Source organism: Podarcis liolepis (genome assembly GCF_965112155.1).
Source record: "Podarcis liolepis genome assembly, chromosome: 3".
NCBI lineage: Eukaryota > Metazoa > Chordata > Lepidosauria > Squamata > Lacertidae > Podarcis > Podarcis liolepis.
In genome coordinates this window covers 73,319,526-73,335,439 of record NC_139557.1, presented here as the reverse complement: position 1 = coordinate 73,335,439, position 15,914 = coordinate 73,319,526, and the positions used below count along the sequence as shown (strand labels likewise).

The 15,914-nt window shown below is 41.6% G+C and overlaps 1 long non-coding RNA gene across 3 annotated transcripts in view; it reads left to right on the top strand.

Annotated features, from left to right (window-relative positions):
- LOC310703886 overlaps nucleotides 1–15,914 on the top strand; it is a 41,089-nt gene that overhangs the window by 15,884 nt on the left and 9,291 nt on the right. The window contains exons 1-3 of one of the 3 annotated variants that reach the window (XR_014524424.1): nucleotides 886–935; nucleotides 1,393–1,723; nucleotides 3,663–3,738. This is a non-coding gene — a long non-coding RNA (uncharacterized lncRNA). Of the gene's footprint in view, nucleotides 1–858; nucleotides 936–1,392; nucleotides 1,724–3,662; nucleotides 3,739–15,914 lie in introns of those variants that run through there. The other 2 variants (XR_014524422.1, XR_014524423.1) reach the window with 2 other exon arrangements.

Below are 15,914 nucleotides of genomic sequence, written 5' to 3'. Positions count from 1 at the left end.
GCCACTAAGGCTGGGGGCATCCTCTTCCCAGGCCCCTGTAGGAAGGCACCTCTCTTGGAGGCAGGGGGGTGCAGCTCAGAGACCAGGGGCAGCAGCAGCGACTGCCCGGAGGAGACTTCTCCCCAAAGAGAGGGGAGAAGAGAGCAGACTGAGGGAACACTCCACAAGGGAGGGTGTTCAAAAGAGGGTGAGAAGCTACTAGTTCTTCAGGCAAGGGGTGACATAACTGGGCTCCTAAGCCCTTCAGAGGTGCCAAAGAAAGAATGTGGTTGGTCAAGGGAGCCGTGGACTCAAAAAGGTTGAAAACCTCTGTTTTATGGGATCAGAGGCATTTCAAGGAAGATCCCAAATCAACTTTTAAGCCAAGTGATTTGAAGATTCTCAGAAATTGGAAGAGGCCAAAAGGGATTGGCCATTGGAAAGCTGTTTTTGCCAGGCTTTGCTTCAACCACTTTCTCTCTATTTCCTTGCGTCGTTTCATCTGCTGCTATAATTCTGCCCTCCATACTTTTAGCTCTTTCTGTTTTAGCTATAAGCTGCCTTGAGTCCCCGTCAGGGGAAAAGGCTGGATATAAATAAATATAATAACAATATAATTATTCTATTGAAATTATATTCTTGTTTTTTGAAACAATATTTTTTACCTTGTGTGCTACCCAGAAAACTTGTTACTGACCAAGGGGGGAAATAAAGTAAAAACCATTCTGCACTGAATTAATTGAGACCCACGTGCTTATTTTCCCTTTCAAATAAGTTCCTTGCACAACAATGAACGTCATACCTGCTGTATTCTTCACTGGTGAAGCCCCTTTTTTAATATTCCGGCTGAACAATGGGTTTGGATATCAACAAGTTCAACAGAAGCAGAGAGGGCAGAGGGTATAAAGTGAGTGTAAATCCTGCCCCAAGCGCATGTTTGGCCTTGCATGCTGGGAGTAAGTCATTTGTGCACACAATCCTAAACTAAAAGGATCCTGATGTTTTGCCCCTTCTGTTATACTAATTGAATTATTATCTTTTGTTAGGGTGGTTTGTTTTCCGCTGAATGGAAATCGCTGTGCCGCTGGGCACCCTGCTACGAATTAACATTCAGCTACAAGGTCTCCAAACATCTGGGTGGTGGTTTTATTTTTTTGTTCACCAGACACTCTTCATAAATATTTAACAAATCAAATAATTAAAGAAGAATATGATCTGCCAGCTGCGGCACCAACGAACAACAATGCCGTTGCCTATCTGGCTGATTACTCTTCCTGTGTAGTGCTTGTCCCTTGACTGTAATCACTTAACAGGGTGCATCATCCATGTAGAAACCACTACTGTTAGGAGAGCCACTGGTTTCTCCAGAATCAGAACCAAAAATATAGCGATAATTATGTTTATGTTTGTCAGCTGGGTGCAGAGAAAGAGACAAGGAGAGTTGCTCCCTGAAGCTCATGCTTATAAATTGTGTCAATGAAATTTTTAGTCTACCTTTGGAGTATTCCCATTTGTGTCTCTCACAAAAACAACCACCACCACGTATTGGACGCATGAAAAGACATGTATTGCGGCGTGGCTTTCATAGACACTGGCAAGACAAATCAGTAAAGGATTCTGTGCAGATGAAGAACATGCAAAGATGGACTATTCAGAGATGGCCCTGCCAGCTGTCCTGCTGATCCCTCTGCCATGTGCATGTCTGCTAGTGCTTTTGTATTCCACCATCTCCTGCCCTTACCAGGTAAGCAACTGTGATGACATCTGGAGCATGGGGATTATGAGCATGAACATAATTATGTTCATATTGAGAACCAGTGTGGTGCAGTGGTTTGATGGTCAGACTAGGAAATGGGAGACAAAGAGTCCAATCTTAGCCACGAAGCTCACTAGGTGACTTGGGGCCAGTCACTGCCTCTCAGCCTAACCTACCTCATAGGTTGTTGGGAGGATTAAGTGGGGAAGGGTAAAATAACGCACTGCACCTTGGCCATCTTGGAGGAAAAGGTAGGATATTTAATACTTTCAAATTGCTAGGTTGGTGGAAGCTAGGACAGAGCAACAGGTGCACACCTCGTTGTGGGGATTAGAACCGCCGACCTTCCGATCAGCAAGCCCAAGAGGCTCAGTGGTTTAGACCACATTGCCACCCACGTCCCACATATTAAATACATACACACACACATACATACATACAAAGAGCCAAGCTGGAGAAGGCCAAAGGTCTGTCTAACTCAGAATCTTTTCTCACAGTGGTTAACGAGATTCCCAGAGGAAGTCCACAAGCAAGACCTGAGCACAACTGCACTCTTCCCTCTTGCAGTTTTCAACAACCGGTATTCAAAGGCACAATGTCTCTGACAGCCAACATGGCTCTTACCATTGATAGCCTTAATCTCCATGAATTTGTCTTTTAAAGCCATCCCTGTTGGTGGCCCTCACTGCCTTCTGTGGGAGCGAATTCCATCGCTTAACTATGCACGGTGTGAAGAGGCAACTGTTAGGCGGATTTGGGGCTGACTGACCAAACCCAAAGAGTGCTCATCATGTGAAATATAGATACTGTAAATAGGCAGCCAGAGGACATTGGCAAAAACTGACTTCAGCACCCACCTGCAGTGGGCAGAGAAGGTGATATATATATATAGATATTTGTAAATAATGATGGGAGGGGGTCAAGGAAGAATGGGATACTGAAAGCCGGGATATCATACATGAGTCAATGAACTGAAGAAAAAAAAAAGCTTTCATCAGTAGGGGATGAATATAGCCAATGAAAGTAGGATCATACAACCGTAGCAGTGATTCAATTGCTTTCACAAAGCAAAAATGTTTGCAATGCCTTAAGCATCTTTGGCTTCAACTCAGAAGAAAAGACCTATCTGTAGGTAAGAGGGGAGGAGAGATAAAAGGTAAGGGGGTGAGCCAAAAGTCTTGCTCTGAAAAGTGAAATCCTTTCTTAGTTTCTAGACATTGGTGGAAGGAATTCTTTAGCACAACTGCAAGGTTGAAACAGTCTGCTGACAAAATAAGTTCCAAGTGGCACTCATAAGGAGCCCAAACTGTGACAAATGACACATTTAGATCAGTTAAAGCTGTGTGCTCTTTCTTCTTAAGTGAAGAAATGACTTTCTGGGAAGTAGGCTTAATTCTCAGCTGAACAAATTCTGGCCAGGTTGGAATTCACCAAAAACTGGGAATGACAGTTGGCTACCTGGTTGGCTACCTGCTTCATTCTGGCATGTTTTGGAAACATGTACAATGGATGTGTTCAGAAGATGCAGGATTGTGTCTGCTGCCCCTCACTTCCAGGCACACTGTCTCTGGGTGTACAGAACAGCTTGTATGTGTGTAGGCTCTCTTTCTGAAATTGGAGAGGGTGGCAGGATCCTAGGTTATAGTGCCTACCTACCTACAACTTATTTCTGTGCACATGGAACCAATTAATGCGTGGTGTGGGGACAGGTGCATGTGTCCTACATGGTTTGGGCCTGTGGGAAAAGGACTAAAAGCACCTCTGGACACCTGGGATTTGTATTTATGCCACATATGAAAGTTTGATATCTGAGGTAGTACGTGAAAAAAATAGACCCGCTTCTGATGTAAGGGGAAATCCATTGTGGAAAATCTCAGACTCATGTGCTCCCTTTCCCTTTTGTGGACGCTGGAAATGTTTGCTGTAGAATTTACAAGACGAATGAGGAGAAGAGAGCAAGAGTGCGGTCGAGAAAGTCAAATTGCTGACAGCTCTGAGTGAAGGTGAGTAGGTGGGCTTCAGGCTGAAGATGGCCCTAGTTAGGGATGGAAATTCTGGAAAACCTGATCTTAATCCACATGGATTTCCCCCCCTAATTCCATCTCACTTCTTGCTGTTCATGAGAAATGAATTGTTTGTTTGTTTTATTATTCATAAAATTTATACACCACTTGACTGTGAGAAACTTCAAAGCGGTTAAAAAAAGATAAAACAGTAACATCAAGAAAAAATCACAACCCTACTTTAAAACATACAAAAGTTTAAATACTAAAACAGATTAAAATTACCTCAACTTTCTAATCATCTGGGTGGGCTTTTCTAAATAGGAACACTTTTAGCAGGCACAGAAGAGTACAGTAAGGATCCTGCTTGATCTCAGAAGGCAGGGAATTTTACAGGTTATGCTAAAAAAAACCAATTATTGCAATATTACATGCATTATTATATACTTATTATATGCATATACGGATTTCATAATGTAACCAGCACATAAACAAAACAAACAACAATGCAGATAACTGCATAGAAATACTTATGTGTTAATATATAAAAAAATATGCTTCAGAAATATAGTAGCACATGGGGATTGATGTGCATACCATATGTATTTTTGCATACAATTAGTAAGTTTTTAAAAACAAAAAACGGTTGACAATGTGCAGGAGGCTCAAACATATGTGGGTGCTCAATGCTAGAGGTGGTCCAATGCAGGCAAAGATTGATCAGGTCAGCACCGCTAAATTTCATATATCAGGCATGTCTAACTTCAAGTAGGCTGCAATCTACTATCCAGTATCAAAAACTGGCAGTGATTTACCACACTCTCCCACTGTCATTCTTCAACTTAAACATATTATATTTGGCTGAGCTTATGATAAAAAAACAAACAACAAATGATAATCGCTTCCATAAATCAATATATTTTAATGTGAAACTGCGGGGCCACTCGGTCACGGTGTGAAGGGTCCCTCTCAGACGGCCCAAACATAATGCTCAACTGAATCCCAGTGCTGCAACCAGCTTCAGAACTGCCCTGCCGACCACTTGCAGGACCCTTGGTGGCTCCCAGGGATGGGCGCACATGGCTGAAGCTTGTGCCCTTCTGGATTGCCGTATGTTTCCTACCGTTACTACCATAACTTAGATAAAAGATAAGTGGTGTATATATATATATATATATATATATATATATAGATAGGGGGTGCTATCCTCTGAGGAGGAAAGAGGATGCACGCAAAAAAATTTGCCATAGTGCGATTGACCAAAATCCATCCCGCAATCGACCTTTCAATCGCAATTGATGCCTTGGACATGTCTGCCATATATAAATCTGTTTAAAACAGATTCATCCCTCCTCCCTCCTCCTGGTCCAGATGAGTTCTACAGACAGAGCTAGGGAAATACCGTAGGTTGAGAAGAAGGACTACAAGATGGAGAGTTGGGATTAGCCACCAAAAGTCACTAGAGGTGTCACTGGCATCTTATGGTTGATTGGACCCCCTTGGAGTCAGATATTCGGACAGATTTAGCTACAAGCATGTTCGTGAAGAGGGCTTCCCCGGCAGTGAACAGAGCTACTTTGCCGCTGATGCTGTGCTGCAAGAGGTTCATGCTTCTATGGTTCTCTTTACCCTTGTGGCAGGTAAGCAGCTAAAAGCCATAGGCTCCATTTCAGGTTGTTTCAAAGGCTCAGGTGATGCATCAACATCATGAAACCCTCTACACCCAGGGCACATTCCCCCTGAAGCACATTGCAGATGATACCATTTAGTCTTGTCAGAAACAATATGTTGAACACCCTTCTTAACTACTGCTAGCTCCCCGGCCCACAACTAACTTGACCTGGATTTAAAATATTTATCTTTTGTAGGCTTCTTTTTTTTTTGCTCAGAGTTTTAGTTAATATTTTATGGACAACGTTTAGCTGGGAGATTTGATGCTAGCTCCTATATTTTCTTGGATACTCACCAGGCACTCACATTATGAGCACCACTGGAGCTTCTGTCTCCAGTTTGCTGCTGTAGGCTCTTTATTTTAAAAAGGTTGCGGTCCAGATCCTCAGTTTGCTGACATGAAGCCATCATGATTCTACGGGAGAAGATGCAACTGTGCTCCTTTGCACCACTTTATGGGCTTGCACTTAAGCATAACTTAATATTATTCCAATCTCTAAATCCCTCTTGTTGTTCATTTCTACAACAACAAAAATGTAAATCTTCTCAGGAGTTTAGCCGACATAATATTTCTGCCTTGAGCTATTTGTTGCCTCTTGTGTTACTTTTATGGATTTTTTTTAAAAAAATCTTCAATCTTAATATTGCCATTTCACCTTCAAAAAATCAAAATTGCAGATTCCATTATTTAAAGCATATCCAAAAAGGGATTTGCACAAGGCTGTAAGATCATATGCCCACACAGCTAATTGCCTTTAGAGTTGAGATTTCAGTCAAAGTCAATAATTTTCTTAGGTTACATGCTGGTAGCTTGATAGTTTTATTGCCAGATTATCTTCACTTTTGCCTAATCAGGCATAATTGTGCACTGTTATTATAGAAATTATTAAGACCATGTTTCACCTTATAGAAGTGCATATGCCTCTCCATGTGGTTAGCTTCTATAGTTTTTTAAAAACATGTGTTCCCCCCTTTAAATGTTTATATTAAAAAACTTGTAAGTGTTCCCTTTTCAGAAATATATTTTATCAGCTTTCCTTCAATATATATACTTCTCTCTCCCGCCCCCCCATCCAAGAGGCTTCTGTATCTTTGAACTAAATCTGGATTTAAAATGAATTGAGCTTAGTCCACTGTCTCCCAAATGTTGGAAATGTCCTGTCTCCCCTTTTCTATAAGGAATTCCTTCTCATCCTATTTGATCTCACTTGACAGGTATCCAAATTTATTATTAAATCTGCTGGTGTACCATCAGTGTTTCACGAGAGCTATTTGCTATGAAATTGTTCCTTGGAGCAATGCTTCTCTCCACCCCCTAGACTTGGAATGCTATTCCGGTGAAACAGTCAGCAAAATGTAAAGAAGAATAGCATTGCCTGATAAAGCAGAGTCTCTCCTAAAGTCTCCCCACTTTTTCAAAACAGATCTTTCCAGTTTAAATAGTTTCCAGTTTAAATAGCAGCACTCTTATGCAAACCTGTAAAGGCGAGAAAGTTCAAGAAGTCTACAAGGAGGGAGTATTTTCATTTACTTTTAAAATCCTGTCTCTGACCCCTGAGTAAACAGTCTTTATGTTCTAGCTCTACAGCCCTGCAAACCATCTTAATGCAAGAGGATGGTGGTCATATGAGAATGTGAGGACTTTGTATCCAGTGTTACTAAACACTGTGGGAGTTTTTAGCAGTCAAACCTAACCATGCATATTTGCTAGTTAGTATATGAAGGGGTTAAGAACCACAGAATTTAATTTCTGCAGTAGACTCAGCCGGGTTATGCCCCCTCTTCTCCTGAGAGGATGTAAAGCTTGTTTCCTGTTCCTCTTCCTCTCTCTGTTTCCTGAAGTTCAGTAGTTTCAATGCCCTGTTTTGTTTTTTTAAGCAACAACACTTCAGCCAAAATAAGTGTTATATCCTTAATTATAGTTTATTATATGGGAAAAAGTTGTTCACCTTCTCTTTCTTCAATTGTTCAATAACATTTTAGCTCAAGTTCAGGATATTTATTTGACCTTTTGTATCTTCTATATATAATGACATTTGATTCATTAGCTTCTGTAAAGATGGCTGACCTTTTATCTAAAAAACAGTCCATTTTACTCTTCTGCTTCCTCCTCTTTTGTGCCATGGAGACAGTTACTCCCCTGGTTTTGATATTTTGTGGTGCTGGAGTTCTTCCTGAGGATGTCGCAGTCTGGTGCTGAAACCTGTCCTTCCCATTTCTCAAAAGTTTGCTTCATCGGTGAAAGAGGTTTCAATTTTTCTTCCTCTTTTGCAGGGCACTTTATAATTTATTTGGATTTTTTAATGGTCACATCCAAATCGTACATTGAAAGCACACTGAAAGCACATGGCTCCCCCCCCGCCTCCCCTTAATCCTGGGATCTGTAGTTTACCCCTCAAAGAGCTATTGCTATGATATTTATTTATATCCTACCTTTTCCTCAGAATGGGACTCAAGGCAGTTTGCACAAATCAAAACAACACAGGTAAAATACAAAAAGATAAATACATATAAAAGATAATAGTTTAAAGACCAATTGAGCTCTAATAGAATCAAACCATCAGAAAACCAAATATATTAAAATACATATAGTAAAAAAAGAAAAGAAAGCACAACACTCTTAAAAGCCCTTTCCTTTTTCCTTTTTAGGAAAATCAGTTCCTTTAGGAAGTCAGTTCCTAAAGGCCTGTAGGGAAAAAACCAACCTTCACCTGCCAGCAGAAGGACAACAAGGAGGGAGCCAGTCTAGCTTCTCTAGGGAAGGAGTTCCAAAGTCTGGGAGCAGCCACCGAGAAGGCCCTCTCCTGCATCCCCACCAAACATGCCTGTGAGGCATGTGGGACTGACTGAAGGGCCTCTCTTGAAGATTTGAGAGCCCAGGCAAGTTCGTATGGGAGTATACAGTCCTTCAGATAGCCTGGGCCTAAGCCATATAGGGCTTTATAAGTCACAGACAATGCTTTGACATGTGCCAGGAAACAGACTGGTAGCCAGTGGAGTTATTGTAACAAGGGAGTCATATGCTCCTGTGGCGTTTGCCCTCCTAGGTGGGTCATAAGGAAAGGGTTAAATGAGTGTGAAGTGATTGGCCAGTGGGAACCCAAGGGGAGGAGTTAGAGTTGGAGTTGGAGTTGTTGGGAAGTCAGTTGGGAGTTGGAGAAGGAAGAGGGAGGATAAGTCTGTGGGTTGGTCTAGTTTTGTTGTGAGAGAGTGAGAGAAACTGTTAGGAGGAGTCAGATAGACAGTTGGGATAATCAGTTAGAAGTTATTAGGAAGGTATAGGCTGGTAAAGAAACTAAGATTAAGAAACTGACAAGAAAAATTATCTGAAACCATAATCTTGTTAATGCTTATAAAATAAACTTGCTTATTTGATTTAATGTTAACAACTGTCTGGACTCTCTGCGTACCTGAGAGAAACGGGTTGGTGGCAGCGGGGAAGCAATCACAGTGGTGGCACAGGGATCAATAGATCGTCAAACGTCCGGGGACCCTGTGTGATCGCCACAGCTCCCTATATAACCAGCACCAGCCAACAATTGGGCTGTACTTCTTTGGGCCATTTGAGGTTTCTGAGGACTTTTCAAAGGCACATAGAGCATGCTACAGAAATCCAAACAGGATGAAACTAAGTTGTGTGTCACTGTGTCCAAATCAGATGTCTCAAGGGATGGTTGCAGCTGGAACACTAGCTTTAGCTGTGCAAATGCACTCTAGCCCACCCCAGAGATCTGGGCATTCATGCTCAGGGATGAGGCCAGGAACATGCCCAAACTGTGAAACTGTATCATCCCCAGAAGTGTTACCCTGATCCAGCACCGGCTGAATCTCTATTCCCTGTTCTGCTTTCTACTATTCTAGTGCATATGTACACACACTTTTCTTTTCTTTTTTCTTTTTAAGAAAGACAGCCCCAGAGGAAAAACAGAGGCAGTGATTTACTAGGAAATAAAGACTGCTGTAGCATTTTGATGTGGACCAGCTACCGATGTGATCCAAGTGTGGCTTTTTGGCCTCTTTCCTCAGTCTCCTCAGTCAATGCAAATGCTTGATTTATTAATTCAGTCCTTAATGCATTACATCAAACAAAGTTATCTAAATGTTTTGGTCATAGCCTCTCTCTCTCTCTCTCCAGATTCTGCTTTAACCTAGCTGATGCTGAGCAACACACAACCTATAATTCTTGTTACTTCATTCTCCTGGGAGTTCTATGAACTTCTTATCCATCTTTCCTTCCTAAAGCAAATGTTAACATAGCACAATCTCCTATTAAAAAGCATTGGAGATGTAAATAAGAGGGTGTTAGCAGGTGTGGGCTTAAATATTTCATGATCCTGTTCAGCGTGGGATTGTTCTTAAGAAGCTACGAAAAGCAAGGAATTGTGGAAGTGTATGCACAAGGGTGCCAACTTAAATAAAATAGGGGGGCAGGTAAGCATAATCAGTCACGAGAGGGGGCACCCCTCCATTTGAATGGCAACGCCCATCAACTTTGGAGGGGCTTGGCCACCTCAAATATTTTAGGGGGGCTGAAGGGACCATTGAAAAGTCCTGCAAAGGGGCTGATAGTCTGAGCGATGACTTACCTACAAATCATTTGCAGGCTTTTTGGGTGAGGGAGGCACTTCTCATTAGGGATGCCCTTTCAGAATTTAGGGAGATAGGGCAGCAAAGAGTTTCCTGCTTGGCAGGGGGTTGGACTCGATGGCCCTTGTGGTCTATTCCAACTCTATGATTCTATGAAGAGGATTGTAGCTGGAGATGATATTGAGTGGCCCAATCTTAGATACATTCATAGTCAATACACAAAATAATGACTTAATGTTGCTGTAAATAGAGGCTGTTGGAGCAGGTGCATCAAAACAGGGAGACTCACATGCCTAGAATTAGTAAAGTTCTCAGAGATATAGGAGCTTCAGGATGGGAGAATCTAAATTTCAGTTTCAGTGTCTCGCTTTGCCACTCTTTAGTTCTCCATGCTTTCACAACTGTTCATGTATTTTTTTCAAAAAAACAACACAAAAAATGTCCTCACAAGAATGTACCAGTATATTACTGTGAATTTCTCCTAACAGGCACATTTTTGTATGTGATTTTGCCTAATAGACACATTTTTGCAAAGCAAATTCTCTTAATATAATGCATTTTTATACACTATTTTGCCTGATACAGTGGTACCTTGGTTGTTGAACGGCTTGGCTCCCGAGCGCCGCAAACCAGGAAGTAAGTGTTCTGGTTTGCGAACGTTTTTTGGAAGCTGAACATCCAATGCGGCTTCTGCTTGAGTGCAGGAAGCTCCTGCAGCCAATTGGAAGCTGTGCCTTGGTTTCTGAACGGTTTCGGGAGTCAAACGGACTCCCGGAACGGATTAAGTTCAAGAACCAAATTACCACTGTATATGCATTTTAATGTGTGCTTTACTCCAGTATTTGCATTTTGTACACATTACTTGGCTGGAGAACTGCCCTGCACAATTTGGAGAAGCGCAAATTTTGAAGGATAGCTTTGTTTTTTCTTTGTGAACCGTTTTGGAAAGTGTGGCTTAAGTAGTTTTTCCTTTAAATGCAAATTACATTGCATCCTGTTCCCATCCTTACTGCAGCTGAAGAATAGTCACACATGGGCCTTGACACATATGGGGAAGAAGGGCGATAGGCTTCCTTATCACTTCAAACTTTACAAAATGCATTTTTATACAGTATAAATGTCTACCACGTTGCCTCTTTCTCTCATACCCCCCTCCCCCAACTAAAAAGGTGCCAATGTTGTGACCTTTCCTTATGGGGGAGTTGCTCCACCCCCTTGACCATTTCTGAGGCCCTTTTCTGAACCACTTCCAACTCAACAATATCCTTTTTGAAGTGGGGCAACCAGAACTGTACACAGTATTCCAAATGTGGCTGCACCATAGATTTGTATTGAATATGAGGCTGCTGGATCAAACCTGTTCTCAAGCCAGTGGCTGACCAGATGACCACAAGAAGGATCTGAGCAAATCACCACTTTCCCCAGTTGTGATTCCCCTCAACTCGTATTCAGAACGTAGCCATTGAGGTTAGTAGCCATTGAGGTTAGTAGCCTCCACTAGAAAGGCAAAGCTACGGACATAATTCTAAACTGAAATCAGAAGTCAGTTTCAAATCTTATAATTATAATATAAAATTAAATTTCACGCATCTGACTGGGTTGCCCCAGTCACTCTGAGCAGCTCCCAACAAATAACAATAAAAACACAATATAACATCACACACTAAAAACTTCCCTGAAGTCTTTTAAAAATCACATAACTGTTTATCTGTTTGACATGTGCTGGGAGGCTTGAGTACCAAAGGTGGGCATGAGTACCAAAAAAAGCCCTCTGCCTGGTTCCCTGTAACCTTACTTATCTGAATGAAGGAACCACCAGTGTCCGGACTGAATGACCCTACCACAGGGTGATGAAGGAGCATGCAAGCCAAAGGTTATAATGATAATAAACTGTAATGATACATCACAGTTTGTTGTGACATTCTAACACAGTCACCGGGACAACTCACTTACAACATGGTCAATTTCTTTTAATAAATAACTAAATTGTTGAATGTATATCCCTCCAAAGCATCAGACTGCATACCTTTCAGACGACACTCAAGTCTGTGCCCTGGAGAATGCAGGGTGTTTAATAAAATTAACAATCTCTGCATTTTGGAAAGGCAGGACATAATATTTGGTTGGTGAAATACATTGCCCTCTGCTCCTTTGCCAGCTTCTCTTACACACACTGCCGAAAATGCGTCCGCATACAAAAGAGAGTCTAATTGACAGGTCCATGGAGGCCGGAGGTGTGATATAACCTGGAATGAGGGCTGTTCTCATAATGAGAGACAGCTGAAAGATTATGCATGTAACCTCTTATATAGACTCTCTGGCTCTTTTTCATAAGCCAGCAGATGGTAGCAGAGTCTGTAGATCTCAGGACAGGCAAATGTGCATTAAATACTGTAACTGCCCTCATTCATTTGCCATTCATCTTCACTTGTCAGTCTCTTTATAAAGTGCCTTCTGTAGTGCTGACCCTGAAATTGCATCATTTAATCTGTAATCGCATATTGCCAACATTCTCTCCATTTTATCGCTTACCGACTGCATTAATTCCGCTGCACTATGGACCACCGATAGCTCTAGGCAACTCTCTGAGGAAAAGAGATATTCATAAAAATGTAGAGATGCAGAAAGGGAAGAGGCTGACATGCCTGAGATAAAGGAAGGAATCTTAAAGGAAGGGGGTGGGGGGAGAGAAACTTAGAGGCATACAGGCCCCTGGTTTTCTTTTTTCCTTTCTCACCCTGACATGTTGTGCTTTGAATTCTAAATGGCTTATTAGGTTACTATTATTTATAAGAGCTGTCGGTGAGTGCTGCCTTGAAAAGATACAAGAAAGAGCCCCTCCACAGAGAAGCTTCCTATTGAAACACAAGTACCATACAAATGCATTTTACTATATCTTGGGTGGGTGTGTGGGTGTGTGTGTGTGTGTGTGTGTGTGTGTGTGTGTGTGTGAGAGAGAGAGAGAGAGAGAGAGAGAGAAATATTTCCTGAGGATAGATTAGAGAGGTGAGTAAATAAATGAAGTGTTTGTCGAGCTAGATGCCATGACGGATCATGGGCCATTTGGCATATCACATTCATGAATCAGGCAGGGACCAGAGAAGAGTGTGGCTGGATGAATGTGCTTATCAGCCTCAAAAAGGATACTGTAGCGCTGGGAAAAGTTCAGAAACCAGAGACCAAAATGATCAAGGGGCTGGAGCAGCATCTGTATAAGGAAAGGTTACCACATTAGGGTCTTTTTAGTTGTTGTTTTTAGAAAATGGTGAGGGAAGGGGGGGTCATAATAATGCATGGTATAGAGCAGGCATAGGCAAAATAAATATCGGGAAACAATAAGGTAACAATAAGGTAATACAGACTAGGACAGACAATAAGGCAGGCATCCCCAAACTCGGCCCTCCAGAAGTTTTGGGACTACAACTCCCATCTTCCCTGACCACTGGTCCTGTTAGCTAGGGATGATGGGAGTTGTAGTCCCAAAACATCTGGAGGGCCGAGTTTGCCTATGCCTGGTGTGGAGACAGCAGAGAGAGAGAGAGGGAGAGCGAGAGAGGGAGGGAGAGGGAGACAGATACAGAGACAGAGACGGAGACAGAAGTATAGGTGGGTTCCCACAAGGCACGACACAGTGATAACAGCAAGAGCCTTTATTGAAGTAACAGAACTGGACAACAGGGGCAAAGCAACTGCTTATATATATTTCTGAAGGCCTGGGCCACTCCCACTCCCAAAGTGACTGGCTGTCTAAACTTCCAAGCTGCGAATCATGACTCAAAGTTTAAGGGCCAATGGCAGAGGCCCAAATCCTGAAATGTTCTGTGACTGGATATCATGTATCGAATTAGAACACAGGAGCTCAGAATCCTTAGTCCAGACTCAAGCTCAGGCAAACACAGACCACTGAATAAATAACAGACAGACAGACAGACAGACAGACAGACAGTCAGAAAGAGAAATATGCTTTTCTCCCTAATACTAGAACCTGGGAGCATCTAGTGAAGCTGACTTGAATGTTTTAAGACAGCCAAAAGGAAATACTACTTCACACAGTACACAAAGTATGGATTTTGCTCCGACAAGATGTAGCAATGTCTACCAACTTGAATTTCCTTAAAAAGGATTAGGGAAAAAATCATGGAGGCTAAGGCTATCAGTGGCTACTAATTCTGTCTGGTGCTTTGCAGTCTTGGGCTTTTTCCCATTTCCTTCTCAATCTGCAAATCCCCGATAATGTGGCATAAAACCAGATGTGACATTGTACCGGTATAGCTGTTGGCAGGCTCTTCACTAAGCATTTGTGTCCTCCCCGCCCCCTGCCCCCCCCCCCCGGCCAGCAGTTATAAAGCCTGACTATAAGGCTTTGCTAGAGTTGCCAACAGGGGGGAAAAAATAGCAAAGCATTTTCCTCCAAAACTCCTTGAGTGGCTGAAGGTGACATGGAGCTCAAAATAAGCAGGGCCCTTCCATTTTTATAGGTTTCTGGAAATGAGCAGTGTTATGTGCGTTGCTGAAATAAAATGTGCTTATCTGATATGTGGCAAAATGTAAGAATGGAGTCTGAAATCCTATTGGGAATGTTAATGTTGAACAATTTACATTTAACACCCTAAATTCAGCACCACCCATGACTTGGAATGTGCAGAGAATTAAAGTACCGGTATTTTTTGAAGGCAAGCAAATTTGAATTTGCTTGAGAATTTCCTCCAAAATTTGTTTCAGTGCTAGCTGCTCATAGAGTCAATTGAAGAGCTACTTTTTGGTCCCTGATGAAGACGCCAGAACCTTTGGCTCAGGGTATGTGCATTTATGTTAGAGAGATTCCTGTGGCCACTGAAATGATGTGGAAAATACTTCCCTTGTTTCCCTATATGTGGGAAACTATATTTTAAAAAATTCAGTCATGTGAAAGGGCTGTGAGTATATCCTTAGACTCTAGATGGTAGTATGCAACCACAGTGTATCCTTATAATGGACAGTGTCCCTTCAAATATACGTAATGGGTAATACACAGCGGCAAAATCAAGTCAGCAAGAAATTTATTTTTTAAAACCGAAAACGAAAAGGGCTATAGATTTTTTTCAGATCCCATGTTTATTTTATTTTATATTATGGGCTATGTGTACTAATAATATTTAATAGAATAGGATCACTCCAGGAGGATTTTTTGTAGAATTACTCACAAAAATGAAACAACGGACTCCAGTGGCACTTTAAAGGCTAAATGTTTATGGTGGTATGAACAGTTGAATCAGGAAATAGACAGTGATGGTGCTGGAGTTATATAGAAAGAAACAAGAGGCTGAAAGAAAAGGGAGGTGAAATCTATTTTATAAGGGGGAAAGTAATACTGCAATCCCATGTATATCTTTCACAGGCACATGCATATAGAATTTTAGCCTATATACACTTTACCTGTGAGTAAGTCCCATTGAATTCAATTAGACTTTTGCATACTTGTAGCCGACATGCTCTGTTTTTAGGCACCAGACTAAAACCTTTCCACCCAGCTTTTGATAGTTAATTTGGAGGGTAATTAGATATGTCCCCTGTCCTCAGTTTGTCATCATGTTAGCAGAATGGGGAAGTAGGATTTGTCCTTTTTATAAATATTGATGGATGAGCATTTTAGGTACTTTGTTTCCCTGATTATGTTTGTGCAATTTCAGTGCCTTATGTATCTTACTAATTTGAAAGCCCCATTGGGACCCGTTTTGTGAGAAAAGTGATGAATAAATAAAACAATAAATATCAGTAATATAATAATATTTCTGAGAAGACAGGCATAGGATTACATTGTCAATCTCATGTGAGTTCAAAGGAACTTGCCTTAGAGTGAAGACTCTTAAATGTGGTTCTCTGAGCTAGTCAGCAAGCTGTTACTGGCCTTGAGAAGCTCAAAATACAGGGAGTGGGTG